The sequence below is a fragment of the Suricata suricatta genome, chromosome 2, assembly GCF_006229205.1.
Source record: "Suricata suricatta isolate VVHF042 chromosome 2, meerkat_22Aug2017_6uvM2_HiC, whole genome shotgun sequence".
Lineage (NCBI taxonomy): Eukaryota > Metazoa > Chordata > Mammalia > Carnivora > Herpestidae > Suricata > Suricata suricatta.
Genome location: NC_043701.1, coordinates 54983428 through 54999801, shown reverse-complemented (window position 1 = coordinate 54999801; position 16374 = coordinate 54983428). Strand labels below are relative to the sequence as shown.

Genomic DNA, 16374 nt, shown 5'->3' with positions numbered 1-16374 from the left:
GGATTTTGAGGGGCCAGCTGTTGCTAGGGAAACACCATTTATTACCACTTAATAAAACCTCAGTCACGAGACCCTTTAGATGTATATGGGGGGGGGATAAGCTTGGAATATGATTGCCAGCATGTATCTTGGGGCAGTTGAGATCATGGAAGTTGACTTACAAGATCCTCAGGGTTGGGATAATGTTAAGCTAAGGTTCTCTTTTCCCCCAGTAAAGTGTCATCCTGGAGGCAGCTGAGTTCCTAGAGGGAGGTCACTGCCAGTTTCAAGGACTTGCCAATGGGCTGTAGGCAGTAAGGAAATTTAATTTTTCATATGCCTGTTTTCCCACATCCTACCCAGAGATAGTGTCAGATTCCACGACTAAAGGCTCAAGCCTACAAGACTGTCCTCCAATTTAGATATCAGTTACAGGCCCAGTTTGTTAACCTCTGCTTCTAACCAGCTGGGTTTAGACCTCAGGTTGCAATGACTTCCTTCAGTTCATTTGTTAGAACTGCTCACACAACCCAGGAAAACCAGTTTACTCACTAGATTATTGGTCTATTTAATACAACTCAGGAACAGCCCGATGCAAGAGATGCGTAAAACAAGGTAAAGAAGTTTCCATGCCCTCTCTGAATACTCCATCTTCCCTGAATTTCCAGGTTTTCAACCAGGAAGCTCTCTGAACCCTGTCCTTTTGGGTTTTTATGGAGGCCTCATTACATAGACACAATTGATTAAATCATTGGCCATCTGTTATTGAATTTAATCTATAGCCCCTTTTCCCTTCCTGGAGATAGGAGTTGGGACTGAAAGTTCCAATCCTCTAATCATGTGGTGGCTTGCCTGGCAACCATCTCCATCCTTGGGTTTTATAGGGGCTTCCCAAAAGCTGCCTCATTAACATAACAAAAGACATCTGTATTGCTCTCAGCACTTAGGAAATTCCAATGGTTTTAGGAGCTTTGTGCTACAAATAGAGAGGAAAACCACATACATAATTCTTGTTATAAATTGCAACATCACACTGGTTTTTCAGCTCACATCAGGACCCATACAAGGTTTTGAATCCAGTCTTTAAATAATTTTAAATTTCTAACGATAAAGTTAATTTGTATATCAGTACCCTCAAACCAAAGATTATCCCAGTTGGCTGGCTCAAGTTACAAATCTAAATCAGCCACACTTGCAGGAAATGCCTCATTGTCAAAGAAATCTAACCTATACCAGTCACAAGTCTCCAACTTACCCTTAGCTAGCTTACTCTAGCCTAGAAAATAGGACCTCCTGACCAACTACTTCCATATTATTTCCTTAACTATGTAAAATTTCTTCTTCCCCTAAGTATCCTGGGGAGAGTGTTCCACTGTTTATGAGGCACCGTATTACCCCAACCCATGGACTGTCTTCCCTTGATTGCATAAAGAACATCAAACTAATTACGAATTGTCTTAGTTTTGTCACTCTGTACTAACACGATGACTTAAATAACCGTATTTTTCAGAGTATATTACTTCTACTATCCCCAGACCTTCTTCCTTGAAAATTAATTATTTTAAATGAACAATATGTATTTATCACTAAGAAATTAGAAAAAAGCATGAATCCCTCTAATCCTATCAATCAGAAATAACCATTGTTTTTCTCTGACTTATTTCTCTTAGCATAAAGACAAATATCATATGATTTCACACATATGTGGAATTTAAGAAACAAAACAAATGAATAAAGGGGAAGGGAAGGAAAAATAAGATAAAAACAGAGAGGGAGGCAAACCATAAGAGACTCTTAAAGACACAGAACAAGCTGAGGATTGCCAGAGGGGAAGTAGGAGGGGGGATGGGCTAAATGGGTGATGGTCATTAAGGAGGGCAACTGTTGGGATGAGCACTTTATATATAAGTGAATCACTAGGTTCTACTCCTGAAACCAATACTACACTGTAGGTTAACTAACTGAAATTTAAATAAATTAATTAAAAATAAATAAATACTTTTTTTAAAAAAGAGATAACCATTGTTAACTGGTGTTGTAAGGATGCAGGTCTGAAGTCGGCTTCAGAATCATTAGACAATAGAAGGGCACACGTTGCTCAAGGAAGGAGAGACAACCTTTGTAACACCCAGTCAGGAAAGGCCAGCTAACACCTTTAACATTTCTAAGGGTGGGCCTATAGATGGAGGCTATAAGATAATCACCTATTGCTTAAGACTAGTCACGCCCTACATGAGGGTCCTGGACCCATTCTGTGATTGGTCAATACTCTAAATGTTGTGATTGGCTCCCATCAAAAGTATCAATGTATGGTTAAAGTTACTGCCAGTATTGATAGGAGATAGGGATTGGATCGCTGTGCCTGTGTCGCCATTTCCTATAACGCCCCCTTCCCAAAAAAGCCCCTACCCCGCCATGTTCAGGGCTCTCAGCATGAATCTACTGTGCTGGTAAAATCTGTGAGCCTGAGCTGAGGCTCGGCCAGCCTAAACTCGTAATAACGCCCTTTGCTTTTGCATGTGTGACTCAGTCTCCCTGGTAGTCTCTGGTTTTTGGGGGCGATATTGGAAACTTGGGTATAACAGTGCTAACATTTTGGTATATATGCTTCTAAATGTAAGTCTGTTGATATAGATCTATAGACAGAAATCCATAGGAAAATTTTAAATTAACAAAGGATCTGGCTTATATATTATTTTATAAGTAGCTTGTTTCACTTCCAATGTTATAACATAAACATGGTTTCATGTTAGTAAAGATATTTCTACAACTTCTGTAGATGTTTCTGTGATAGGTGTGTTCCCTCATTTTCTTATAACTTACCATCACATGATTTTGAGATCAGCTGAAGGAATTAAAAATCCTGAAGGCCACTCTCCACTGATGCCAAAACTTATTTTAACAGAGTTTAGTCTCATGACTGAAAAGAAAATAACTTTTTAATATTAGGAGTTACAAGAGGTGGGCTTAACCATGCTGCTGACCAAGGAACAGTTATCAGGTAATTAGGGACTCATAGGGACCCAGCTGCCTCCTTACCATCCCCAGCAGGTACTGTGGCCATGTACGCTTTTACGGACTCGTATGTGCTCAGGGTTCTTAACAGGGCCTGATTTGGGCCAACCACAAAACACTGTTTTAGGATTCTCAGAGTTTTTAGTGCATATTCTGGTAGATGGCCCAAGGTTCCCTAAACCAATGAGGTAATGAAGGCAGAGGCACCTTGGTGGCTCAGTTCCTTGAGCTTCTGACTTCGACTCAGGTCGTGATCAGATCATATGGTTCTTGAGTTTGAGCCTCATGACAGGCTCTGTGCTGACAGCTCAGAGCCTGGAGCCTGCTTCAGATTCTGTGTCTCCCTCTCTCGGCCTCCCACCCTCATTTTCTCTCTCTCTCTCTCTCTCTCTCTCTCTCTCTCAAAAATAAGTAAATAAATGTTAGAAATTTTTTTTTGAAAAATGATGAAGGTAGAGTTTGTACTGTCCTAAACATGAAAACTTACTGGCTCTGAGTCTCAGTCACCAATTGTAGTAATTTTACAATGTCTACAATTCTTTCTCAATCTTCCCCTCAAAGGGTGGAGTTCAATTTTTCTTTGCTTATGAATGGGATTTAGAGATTTACATCTAACAAATGGGACATGACAGCAAATAATTTCTGAAACAAATCAAAAAAGATATGATGGCTCGCTTCATCCTTGCTTCCTGAATCACCCACTCTAGGGGAAGCCAGCTGCCACGTGAGGCAGCCCCATGTAGAAAGTCTGTGTGGGTGAAGAGCTGAAGCCTCTCCCCGATAGCTAAGTGAGAGAGCCATTTTGGACGTGAGTCCCCTAGCCACCCCTTCAGATGACTGGTCACTGTCCTGACTACACCCTTAGGAGAGTCCCTGAGCCAGAACCTCCCTCTTAACTGCTCCCAGATTCTGGAAACTGTGTGAGATAGTGAATGCATATTGTTTTATGCCAAAAAGCTTTGGAGTAATTTGTATGAAAAGTAATTTGATAACTAAGATACTAATGGAGAAGTATTTTTTAGGGAGACATAAAGAGTGTGGGTTTATGCTGATGGGGTAATGACAGGGTCAAAGAAGAGAGGGGTACAGAGAGGTGGCATTTCACTGGCAGAACCTCCAAGAGTACCACATGGCTGAGTCCAGTTCTAAGTCAGGGTTTCCCCTGCAGCCTCCCAGTTCCTTAGACTGCATTCCCTCCTTACCCCAAAGACAATCAGATGTGTTGCTCTGATGATCTCAGTTTCAGTGGACTAATGACGATCCAAGCATTTACTCCTTGCTCCGCATTGTTGTAAGTGCATTATCCATCTGAAGTCATTTAATCTTCACCACAACTTTCTGAAGTTGGTTCCACAGATACAGAAACTGAGCTACCAAAAAATTAGATAATTTCTTCCACGTCACAGACCCAGAATGAGTGGGTTCCAAGTTCAGGCAGACAGGCTCCAGAGACAACTCCCAATCACAGCTTTATGCAGCAAAGGAGACTAATAATCTGTAAGAAGAGTGCAAGTGTAGTGATTAGTGATTGTTGTGAGGCAGGGAGCCCCATTCCAAGCGATACAAATACTCTGCAATTTAAGTCACCCCTTTCCTCAGGTACAAGGTACTGCAGGTTCACCCAAGAGTATGGAAGCTGGGTCCTGGGCTGCGGTGAAATTGCTCTGCCTGCACCGAGATCCCCCCTCCAGGAGCTGGGTTATCTGTGTTCTCCAAGTCAAGAGTCTTTCCCTCTAGAACTGAGCTTCTTTCTGTCCACATGTTTCTTCCTTCGATGTTGCCACTACCTGCTCTACCTGGGTGCCCAGGGTAATTAATGGCCTCCTCTCACTGAGTGAGATTAGATCAACTCTTGGATTTGTAGATATGAAATTGAACACATGGAGCCTTGAAGAGGTGGGATGGAGTCAGATTATTCAGAAACTTAAATGCCAGCCTGACAAGTTTAGCCTTTATTCTAAAGGCATTTATTTTTCTCAATAAAAATCCTTCTCTGGGCGACTGGGCAGTTCAGTCAGTTAAGCAACTAATATCAGCTCAAGTCATGATCTCATAGTCCGTGAATTTAAGCCCTGGGTCAGGCTTTGTGCTGACAACTCAGAGCCTGGAGCCTGCTTTGGATTCTGTGTCTCCTTCTCTCTCTGCCCCTTCCCCTGCTTTCACTCTGTGTCTCTCACATTCTCAAAAATAAATATTAAAATGTCTTATAAAAAGAATCTCTCACATTGCTTAAAATGTAAAGGCTCTCTCAGTCATACTGCATATGAAGGTATAATCAAAACATGCTTTAGAGAGGAGAAGTTTCCTTTTTTCCAAAGGACTTTTCTAGTTCCCACACAGTGCTCTGAGAATACCTGGTTTGTGGGTTTGGGGCAGGAGAGTTCAGAAGGTGTATTCCTGAGGCAGGGGTGAGGGGAGGAGGATGTGGGGATAAGAGTAGGGAAATAAAGAGAGACAAAACTTCAGACATAAACAGACTCAAACTTAAGGTTAGCAAGACCTCTAGATGCCAAAGGAGGCTTGGCTCACATTTCCACCCAACCTCATCTCTGAACTTCATCTCTACCCACACATCCAACAACCTTCTCTAAGTTAATACGTCCAAAGGAGCACCCTCGATTTCTTCCTTCTTTTCTCTGAGTTTCCCTTCCTTCAGGTTTCTCTCTTTCAGTAAACACCAACTTTATTCTAGTAGCTATGCACCCCCAGTCCTTGAAGTTCTCCTGTCTCCCAATCTTTCAGCAAAGCATGTTGGCTTCACCTTCAGAACACAGCACGAACCCAGCCTTGTCTGCCTCCTCCTACCCACCCTGTCCTGGTCCAGCTCCCATTGCCTTTTGTCCCTTTGTGGGATTATTGTGTGACTCCTTCCTGCTTTCCTGGTTTCTATTCTTATCCCTGTAGTCTATTCTCCTCATCACAGCTGGAGTGACTCTTTTTAAAAGCTTATTTATTAATTTTGAGAAACAGAGAGATCATGAACAGAGAAGGAACAGAGAAAGAGAAGGAGACAGAGAATCCCAAGCAGGCTCCATCCTATCAGCCCAGAGCCTGATGTGGGGCTCAAACTAACGAACCATGAGAACATGACCTGAGCCTAAATCAAGAGTTGGATGCTTAACTGACTAAGTTGCCCATGTGCCCCTTGAGTGACTGTTTACATTTTTTAATGTTTATTTATTCTTGAGAGAGAGATGGCATCCCAACTTTACAGAATGAAAGTTAAGCTGCTTTCTTGGCCCAAAAGGCCTTTCATGAATCTGTCCATCAGCTACCTATTCTCAGCCACTTTCTCCATGGCTCCTTGTGTTCCAGATTCTGTATCCTATTTGTCCCTCACACATGCCACCCCTACTCCATCCTGGGGTCCTGAACATGTGCCGTTGCTCACGTTTATGTTTGGAAGGCTGCCCGGTAACTTCATGGCTCGTTCTGCCTCATTCAGGTCTCTCTTCCAGGTCTCCTTCTTAGAGAGGCCGTCCCTGCCTACTGTGACCTCAGTTTCTTTCCCTGGCCTCATGAGCCCTTTATCCCTGGATACATTACAGACTATTTACAGACTATTTCTTGGCCTGTCGTCGTCTCTGCTCCCTGCTTGCTAGCCACCCAAGGAAGAGGGTTTTGCCTGATATCTCATCAGTGTCCCCCACGCCTCAGCTGGTATCTGGCACCCAGCAGGCACTCGGTGAAACTAGTGTGAATGAATGAATGTCATCGTTCTATACCGTGAACCGTAATGAATGTGCAGTGATGCAAGAGAAGAAGACTCACCCTGGGTCAGCTTAGCAGCTACTCTTAACTCCCTGAATGATGTTGGAAAATGGAAATTTCTGGATGATAAATTAAAGCTACTAAATGCCATTTATCACAATTCTTGTCATAATCAACTGAATAAACTATGGGACGCACATCGTACATCTAATTGAATATGTGCAAACCAGGCATGTAATGACACAAATGTATAGCTGGTGGGTTGGAGTTAATGCACAAAAGTGTAATATTCACTGAAAACAACTGAGCCAATGACACATTGTCTGCACTGGCAGATCCATACACCATTATAAGGAACGAGGAAAGGAAATCAAAGGGATTTCATTTTTGGCCAAACAGAGAACAGAATGAAATGGAGAGGGCATGGTTGGTACCATTTAAATTTATGCTTTTATGTTTTACCTCCTAATTGTGACCTAAGGTTCTAAATCAAGATAATAAAAGCTGATACACGCATAAACTGAAGAAAGCATCGACACAAACCTCTCTGGCAGAGACATCTCATTACTTTTCATTTTGTTTCCTGACATTCAAAGACAACAGCGCAATTTATATACTTGTCTGTGAGGTTACAAGGGAGACAGAGCCTGCAGTCAAAAAATAAGAATGGAAGCTGAGCAGAGATGACAGAAAGAGTCCTTACAATAAGAAGTTCAGAAGGGTTCTGAGTGATGCTGGAAATCTTGTGCACAGCCCTTTGCGCATACCACAACCGCGTGGAGTGCACTCCCAGCTCTTCGAGGAATGAATGTTCCTAAAGACAGTGCCTTTTGGAGGTTTGGACGGAAAGGTCAGAAATTTAACCAACGTTAACCAGATTAGGAGATTTCTTGCTAAATATCTATCTCCCAAGCTTCTACTGCCCAAAGGCAAGACACTCTAGATATTTAGCCTTCCCCCCTTCCATTATTGAAAGGATACAGATTGGGGTGCCTGGATGGCTCAGTTAGTTAAGCATCTGGCTTCAGTTCAGGGCATGATCTCACAGTTTGTGGGTTCAAGCCCTGTGTCAGGCTCTGTGCTGACAGCTAGCTCAGAGCCTGAAGCCTGTTTTAGATTCTGTGTCTCCCTCTCTCTCTGACCCTCCCCTGCTCATACTGTCTGTTTCTCACACGTAAATAAAAACATTAAAATTTTTTTAAATAAAAGGATACAGATGTTTAAAAAAAGAATAATCACAGGACATTCTCTACAATAGCTAACAACAGGCCTCCAACCCCAGCGATCCCCAGCAAGTGTCTCCTAAGTCTTTTATATCTGTAATGAGAAATGGGAGGCAAATGGAAAGCACAGGTGATTTCTTAGGTTCTTTAAAAATAGGAGATTTAAAGCGCTTATGAAGTCAGAAGTTACACCCATAAAACTAACCTAAGCAAATCATTTCTACCTGCCACATTTCTCCAAGGAAGAGTGAAATCCACACCAGAGTTCTCCTTGGTCCTGCCTCAGCTTCCCTGGCTAACAGTCCTACTAAAGAGCAAGTAAAATTATCCAAACCCTGAAAACAGGCAAAGGAAGAAACCAAGGCTGAATAAAGCACAAGCTGGGGCATTCACTTGGGTGAAATCAGGAGAGTGGCTGAGGCCCCTGGGTTTCCTTCTGGTTATAGAGCAAAGACAGGGAGAATATGCAATCAGGACTCACTCTCGTTCCTGGACAACAGGCTGATGGTGCTGAGGCAGGCAGACTAGCGGGGTTGAGTTGGAAGATCAGGTCTTGCTTCCCTCCCTTGCTTGTTGGTTCAGCAATCATGAGCCTCAGTTTCCTCATCTGTCAAATGTGCACAATTAAATAATATATAAATATGCTTAAGTTGGTGCTCAATAAATGCCAGTTTTCTTATCTCCTTGTCACCTTCACCTAGATACAGAAGGGTATATTCACACAAAGTGAATATACACACAAAGTGAATATACCCCCAACAGATAGTAAAGCACATTACTAGTCGTGCCATAAAAAGTCACTAATAGGGAGATTTAAAGGAGGAGACAATAGCTGGAGAAATCAAAGGGGCCTTCCAGAATGTAGCATTCCAGAGCATAGCTCGGGGACCCCTGGCTGACCTCCCATTCATTTTGTTTTGCTCCCAAACTCAACATCAGCTTTCATCGTTGATCCCACTCCATCTTTGCTTTTCCAAGCATTCGACCCTCAAACTTCCTTTGGAAATCATACAACTGCTCCAATCTCTGATCTCTCCCTTCCTCTGAGGCAGCGATTCCTTCTCTCAGCTCCCAGTTCAAGAGACCCCACCTCCCTCTGGGCACTTGGCCCCATTACCATTCTCCCTGCAGGGTCATCTCTTCCAGTGGTTAGACAGAAGCAAGTAGAAATACCAAGTACAACAGAGCGAAAGACAGGGTCCCACTTCCAAATCATGAATTTGCTTTTGTACACGTGGCTATAGTCATCTGAGAGTGAGGCTTAGAGTGTAAACCCTGTATTAGAGGCTTGAATGAGTTTCATTTCCATAACTAAGACTTCTATGATATGAAGTCATCATGGTCCTTTGAGTGCTTCGGATTTAAAAGGCATTCTACTGAAATCTGGTAATGTTAGCTGAGGCATGAGCTAATCTTCAATCAGATGCCGAAAATACTTTTTGGAGGAACCAATATTATCACAACTCAAACATGCAAAACTGTAGCAAGTCAGCAACCTTTCAACTGTTTCAAGTTAAAGAATCAATTCTATTCTCAAGGCCTGTGAGGAAGATAAAGAAATAGACGGTAATAAATTGCTGCTTTTCCCTAGATATGGTCATGAATACAGGGAAAAAACACCATCTGGCTGAATATTGTTAAATTATTTACTATTGTGCACATGCATTGGGAGTATTGTGAAATGTTGGTTGTGCACTTTTTAATTAAAACTTTTTTATTATTTTATTTAAAAAAAATTTTAGTGTCTTTATTTTTGAGAGAGAGAGACAGAAAGTGAGCTGGGGAGGGGCAGAGAGAGAGGGAGACACAGAATCCAAAGCAGGCTCCAGGCTCTGAGCTGTCAGCACAGACCCTGATGTGGGGCTTGAGCCCACAGATTGTGAGATCATGACCTGAGCCAAAATCAGATGCTTAACTGACCAAACCACCCACGCACCCTTGTTGGTTGTGTTTTTTAAGCCTAGAAAAATTTAGTGTTTAACATAACCCCTTATGGATTCTCCCTACCGAATATCAAGAAAACAATTCAACTTTGTAAATAAATCTCTCTACTGAGAATCAAATGTATGTTGAATTAAAAGCCATGGAGAAGCCTCTGACACTCAAACTGAATATATCCCAAATCTAAGTCTTGAGTCTCAGTCTTCTCACCGAATCATCCCCACCTAAGGTCTAATCTACTACAATGGCTCTATCTTTATATCAATCATGCTCCTGAATTTGTTTGGCACACCAAACTCCATGTTACCACTCCAGATCTCTTACCACTGTTTCTTCTTGGATGTTGACATCTGTTCTCTTGCAAATACCGAAATCTTGACTTCTTTACCATTTTTGGTAGAAAGAGAGGCACTCATTGCTTTAGTGCACTTGGGAGATCCTCTCTGCCATAAATCCATGGACTATTGTTATGCTAGGTCACACCACTTGGACCCTCCTCCCCCCAGGGAGAAGCCACTGGCTGAAATTTCCAGAGTATGGCAAATCTTAGAGATCCCTCAACTTTCCAATTGCTGGAAAAAATCATTGATTTTCATGTCTGTTTCAAAAGCAGAATTCCAAAATATATATTCTTAGGAGGGAGAAAAAAAAAACCCAAGGGTGTTTGGGAATACTCCAGTGAAATATTCCCAAACAAATTTTTTGAAGACAGAGTAATTTTCTCTATCTTCTTCTTCAAAAAAATTTTTTTTTGATGTTTAGTTTTGAGAGAGAGAGAAAGGGTGCAGGAACATGGGGGAGGGGCAGAAAGAGAGGGAGACACAGAATCCAAAGCAGGCTACAGGCTGTCAGCACAGAGCTAAAAGCAGGGCTTGATCTCACGAGCCATGAGCTCATGACCTGAGCCAAAGTGGGATGCTCAGCCAACGGAGCCACTCAGGTGCTCCTCTCTAAGTATCTTCTTTTCAAAGTTTCTTTTGGTTTCCTAGGATTATTCCTACATTGAGAAAAGGAATTGGTCCTTTTATGTCATAGTTGGTACAAGACTTAATATTTTGGGCTTTTCTAATCTCAGGCATTAAGGATACTTTTAATTACTATTTATAATTTTTACTTTTTTCCTCCTATATAGTTGTGAACTGGACTAATGTTTTAAGAGAATATGTACTCAAATACTGCAAGCACTGGGCTGAATTCCAGCAAATATTCATTTAAAACACAGTAACTCTTGGTAGTAGATCAGATGGAGTCATTAAGATACACTTATGAACAAGAAATCCCAATTTCATATGGACAAGAACTCATAATCTAAACTCCAACTCCCTTTCCTTTTTAACATCTTTAAATACATAAGAACTGATTGTAAGTGAAGTCACTTGTTTTCTTCTTTAGTGTTCCCTGGAAATTTTTCTTTATTACAACTCAAGAACATTAAACACTGAATAAAAAATAAATATTACTTAACTTGTATTGTTATGCCCAGATTTCAAGATCGTCCCCAAAAACCAGAGACCACCAGGGAGACCAAGTCACGCGTGCAAAAGCAAAGGGCGGTTTTATTACGGGCTTAGGCTCACCGGGTCTAAACTCAGGCTCACAGACTTTGCCAGCACAGTGGATCCGTGCTGAGAGCCCCGAACAAAGGCTAAGCAGGGTTCTTATGGGGTTTGGGAAGGCGGAGTTACAAGAAATTGTGACATAGGTACAGTGATCCAATCATTATTATACAATATTATTGACAGTAGGTTTAACCATTCACATTGTTTAGAGCGTTCCTTACTTTTGGCGGGACCCAATCACAACATTTAGGGTATCTTTGAAATTAACCAATTACAGAGTGGGCCAAGGACCCCCACGTGGGGAGTAACTGGTTAATGTAGTATTAAACAACATGTAACTATCTGTGGTTTCCATCTACAGGCCTGCCCTTAGGAATGTTAAGGGTGTTAGCTGGTCGCTTCTGATTGGTGCTTCGAAGGTGGTCTCTCCTGCCTTGGGCAATGTGTAACTGCCCCGTTAGTTTTGGGGAAACTGAAACCTTCTAGTTCAGAGGGTAAACTTAAAGCCTGTCATGGAGTCACTTTGGTTCAGACCTGCATCCTTACAGTATCAAAGCTAGAAGTATTTTAGGAGGAAGGATGGCTAGAGCACTGATATTTGAATGAGTTCTTTTTTCTTTTTTTTTTTTTTGGCCTTAGGGCTATTTGGAACATCAAAGAAGAAATTCATAATAAACTTTACTTTGTATCCACCCACGTTTAACAATTCTGGAGCTATTGAAAAGCAACACTCTAAAAGACACTGAAATTGATTTTGATCAACTACACACACATTCACAATTATCTAAGAGTAGCTGCAGAATTCAATCGTCAAGCACATAATTGGTATTCCTAACAATTTACTCACAAGGACAAATTTCTATTGATAGGAAAACCTTCTGCCCCCAAAGAAAGTGAGATTGCCCCATGAATTATGAAGAGCCTGTCTCAATGTGCAGCTCTTTAATAGTATCTGACGGGCTGCTGCTCAGAAGCCCTCCTAATGCATCTGCTCCTGAATTAGTAATAGGTTTCCAGCCTCAGTGTGCTTTCCTTCAACGTTCAACCTTTTATCGTACAGAAGTCTGAGTCGAGATACTTGAAGAGCTTCCCTTGTCTTTCCTTCTTTCTATATTACTTTGTTATTTTGAAAAAGAATCGCCAAAAGATGCAACCTGAATTTATAATGATCCGGGCGGAAATGTACCCGAGGTGCTTTCGCGTGACAGGAAGTGTTCTTATTCTTCCCCTGAAATCTTACTTTGGATTTACTTTGACATTTGCTAGGCTTACAAAACCCATTGAGCGAACCTTCTTGAGCTCAGGTTCCTCCTGTGCTTCTGGGTTCTTTGGCTTTTGAGAAGCATCCAGATGAAATTTGAGAGAGAAAATCTGATTCATTTTATAATTTAGAGTGGGGAAAAGTATTGACTAAAAAAAACTAAAACAAAACAAAACAAAAACTAGATTTTTGGAGTTTGAACATCACATACAGTCATTAGGCTGTTCTCAGCCAAGCCTGGAATAATGCTACCAGAACAACCCTGTAAATCACCCCTGGAATAAAAAGAATGTAAGGATGCTTTTACCCCATCCTTGAAATTCTTACTCAGTAAGCCCAGAATGCAGCTCAGTTATTCAACTGAGCAATTTGTGTGTGTGTGTGTGTGTGTGTGTGTGTGTGTGTGTACACATATTTGTTCTCCTTCTCTCAAAAGGAAAGCTACAAGGTGACATTTTGGAACAAGGGAATATTAAGAATGGTTTGGAGGCATCTGGGTGGCTCAGTTGGTTAAGCATCCATCTTCAGCTCAGGTCATGATCTCAGTCAGGTCTGTGAGTTCAAGCCCCGCACCGGGGTCTGTGCTGACAGCTCAGAGCCTGGAGCCTGCTTCAGATTCGTCTCCCTATCTCTGCCCCTCCCTCTGTGTGCTGTCTCTCTGTCTCTCTCTCTCTCAAAAATAAATAAACATTAATAAAAATTTTAGAAAAAGAATGCGTTGGTTCAGTGACTTCTGCATATACAACTATTAATTTCTGTGTCCAAAGTAAAATTCACCTGTAAAGTGGGATATACTCTCTTAACAAACTTTATTTATCTTAAAATTAAAAAAAAATTTTATGTCTTTTATTTATTTTTGAGAGACAGAGAGAGACAGCGCGAGCAGGGGAGGGGCAGAGAGAGAGGGAGACACAGAATCTGAAGCAAGCTCCAGGCTCTGAGCCAGCTGTCAGCACAGAGCCCGACGCGGGGCTCCAACCCAGGAACTGTGAGATCATGACCTGAGCTGAAGCCAGCCCCTTAACCGACTGAGCCACCCAGGCACCTCTTAAAATTTTTTAAATGTTTTATTTATTCTTGAGAGATAGAGAGAGAGCTCTGAGGGAAGAGCAGGTTGAGAGAGGGACACAGAATCTGAAGCAGGGCTGGACAGGGGCCCAGAACTCACAAGCCGTGAGATCATGACATGAGCCTAAATCAGATGCTCAACCAATGGAGCCACCCAGGCACCCCTCTCTTATTTATCTTTAACCTCCTTCTGTATTTAAATTAATAAACACAATGCTATTTAGTTTGATATTTAGATTTCCTTTATACTGTAGGTTTGGCAATATAGATGCTGTAACTGGATCCCAAGCCATTTTTCCTTCTGTTTTGTTTTATATTCCCTCCATTCTAAATATTACTGTTAGTTTCATATTAGGGACTTGCACTGTCTTTTTTTCTGGTGTATCTAATCAAGCCCCTACACATTCTATTACTCTGTGACTTATTGGAAAATTTTCTAGAAAAGAAACTTTAAAAAAAAAAAAAGGAGAGAGGGAATATCTTTGCTCTGCGCTTAGGGTTCAGCCACCATCACCGCCTTGTTTACCCCTAGGCACTAAAGAAAGAGCAGATCACCTCTGGGGTGGTAAAGGTCTGTTGTCTCCCAGGGTTTTCTCCCCTGACCTGGAGATGGCAGTGCAGCGGAGTTGTGAACTTAACCGCGGCGCAGGAATGCAGTGCAGCGCCGAGAACTCCCCTGGGCTGGAGCCTAGGCGGGGCGGGGCGGGGGCGGGGCGGGGGCGGGGTGGGGTAGCCTCCCAGGTGACTTCAACCTTGAAGGTAAAGGAGTAATTGCTTAGGAACACTGACTGCCTCTACTTCTGTTGAATTTATTTGTACAACAGGAAACGATTTGAGAAACATCTAGTCCGGAGTTCTGAGGCTCTAAAATATTTCCCTTTGATTCTCAGCCTAAGTCACCCAAAGACATATTTATTTTCGACCCAGATTTCTGGAAAAGAGTGCGAGCTAGCCTGCCGTGAAAATCTTCGTTTTATTTTGTATTTGTTCCCCTTTACTGATACAGTTTGCTTGCCTCTCGCCACGATGACTCTTCAATATCTGCTCATGAAATTAATAAAAGAGCAAACTCATTTTTGAAACATCGCTTGAATATGCGAACGCTTTTGCTGAAGCCCCCACTTTCTCACTGTCACCCAGCATGGAAAGGCAAGCAAGCTCCGGGCGAGTTGGAAAATCACCGCTTCTGGCTGGCGCACTTTTGGTCCCCAGCGGCTGTGGTGATGGTGCCTCCTTCAGGGCGGCGCTGGTGACTCTGGAACGTCTTGGGTCCAGTGCACCTGAATTAGGGTGAAAGTCCCGGTGATGAGCATGCCTTAGAGAGAGAAAACCATCTTTCCTCTCCTCTCCTCTCCCCTCCTCTTCCCTCCCCTCTCCTCTCCCCTTTTCCTCTTCCCTCCCCTCCCCTCCTCTTCCCTCCCCTCTTCCCTCCCCTCCCCTCCTCTCCTGGTGATGAGCATGCCTGGGAGAGAGAAAAACATCTTTCCTCTCCTCTCCTCTCCTTTCCTCTCCTCTCCTCTCCTCTCCTCTTTTCTTCTCTCCTCTCCTTCTTTCTTTCTTTTTCTTTTTCTTAGTGTTTTATTTAGTTTTTGAGAGAGAAGGAGCATAAGCAGGGTAGGCGCAGAGAGAGAGGTGGACAGAGGATCCAAGCAGGCTCTGCACGGACAGGCTGACAGCAGTGAGCTCCATGTGGGTCTCGAACTCATGAACCATACTGAAATTGAATGTTCAACAAACTGAGCCACCCAGGCGCCCCAAGTGTAAAACATCCTTAATGGGAACTTTCGGAAAATATGGAAAATTCACAATCTGTTAGTACAAGTTATTTCTTGGCTTTTGTTCTGACTTTTCATTTAAGCTATGCCGAATTCATAGTGTCTCGATGACTAACTTTATAGTCATTCATGATAGGTAGTGTAAATCCTCCACTTTCCTTCTTTTTCGAGATGGCTTTGGATATTCTAGGTCCTTTGCACTTTCATAATCATTTTAGAATCATCTTGTTAATCTATACAAAAAGAAAAAAAAGCCTGTTGAGATTTTGACAATTAATTTATTTCTCTAAAAATATATCAAAGCTCTTGATAATTAGTGAGAAAGTCTGGGTTCCTTGTCTGAGTTCTGCTGGAAACTAGGTGAGTGATATATTTGCGAATTGGGGTTGTGTCTTAGGGCTCAGGATGTGCGAGCCACAGCCAGATGGCCCAGGGGCCACCCCAGCTCTGCCATTTCCTAGCTGTGTGATCTCACCGGAGCAATGCACCGCCTCTTCTGTAAAACAGGGATAGTAACGCACATAGTTCATGAGGTGGTGGCAAGGTAAATGAGTTCATGTACAGAAAACACTTTCCTATGAGTTTTGATATGAAATATTGACATTTAGCTAGAAAGGTTTTTTTAATTCTTTAAGATGTTTATTTATTTTTGAGAGACAGAGCATGAGCAGGGGAAGGGGCAAAGAGAGAGGGAGACACAGAATCTGAAGCAGGCTCCAGGCTCTGAGCTGTCAGCACAGAGACCAACACAGGGCTGGAACTCATGAACTAGGAGATCATGACCTGAGTGGAAGTCAGATGCTTAACTGCCTGAGCTACCCAGGCACCCCTAGCTTGAAAGA

At 42.4% G+C, this 16374-nt stretch overlaps 1 long non-coding RNA gene across 1 annotated transcript in view; it reads right to left on the bottom strand.

The window, feature by feature from the left end:
- Positions 1-14972: 14972 nt before the first annotated feature.
- The window catches only part of LOC115306217, a 34016-nt gene continuing 32614 nt past the window's right edge, over positions 14973-16374 (bottom strand). Inside the window, exon 3 of the long non-coding RNA XR_003915253.1 lies at positions 14973-15037. This is a non-coding gene — a long non-coding RNA (uncharacterized LOC115306217). The remainder of the gene's footprint in view (positions 15038-16374) is intronic.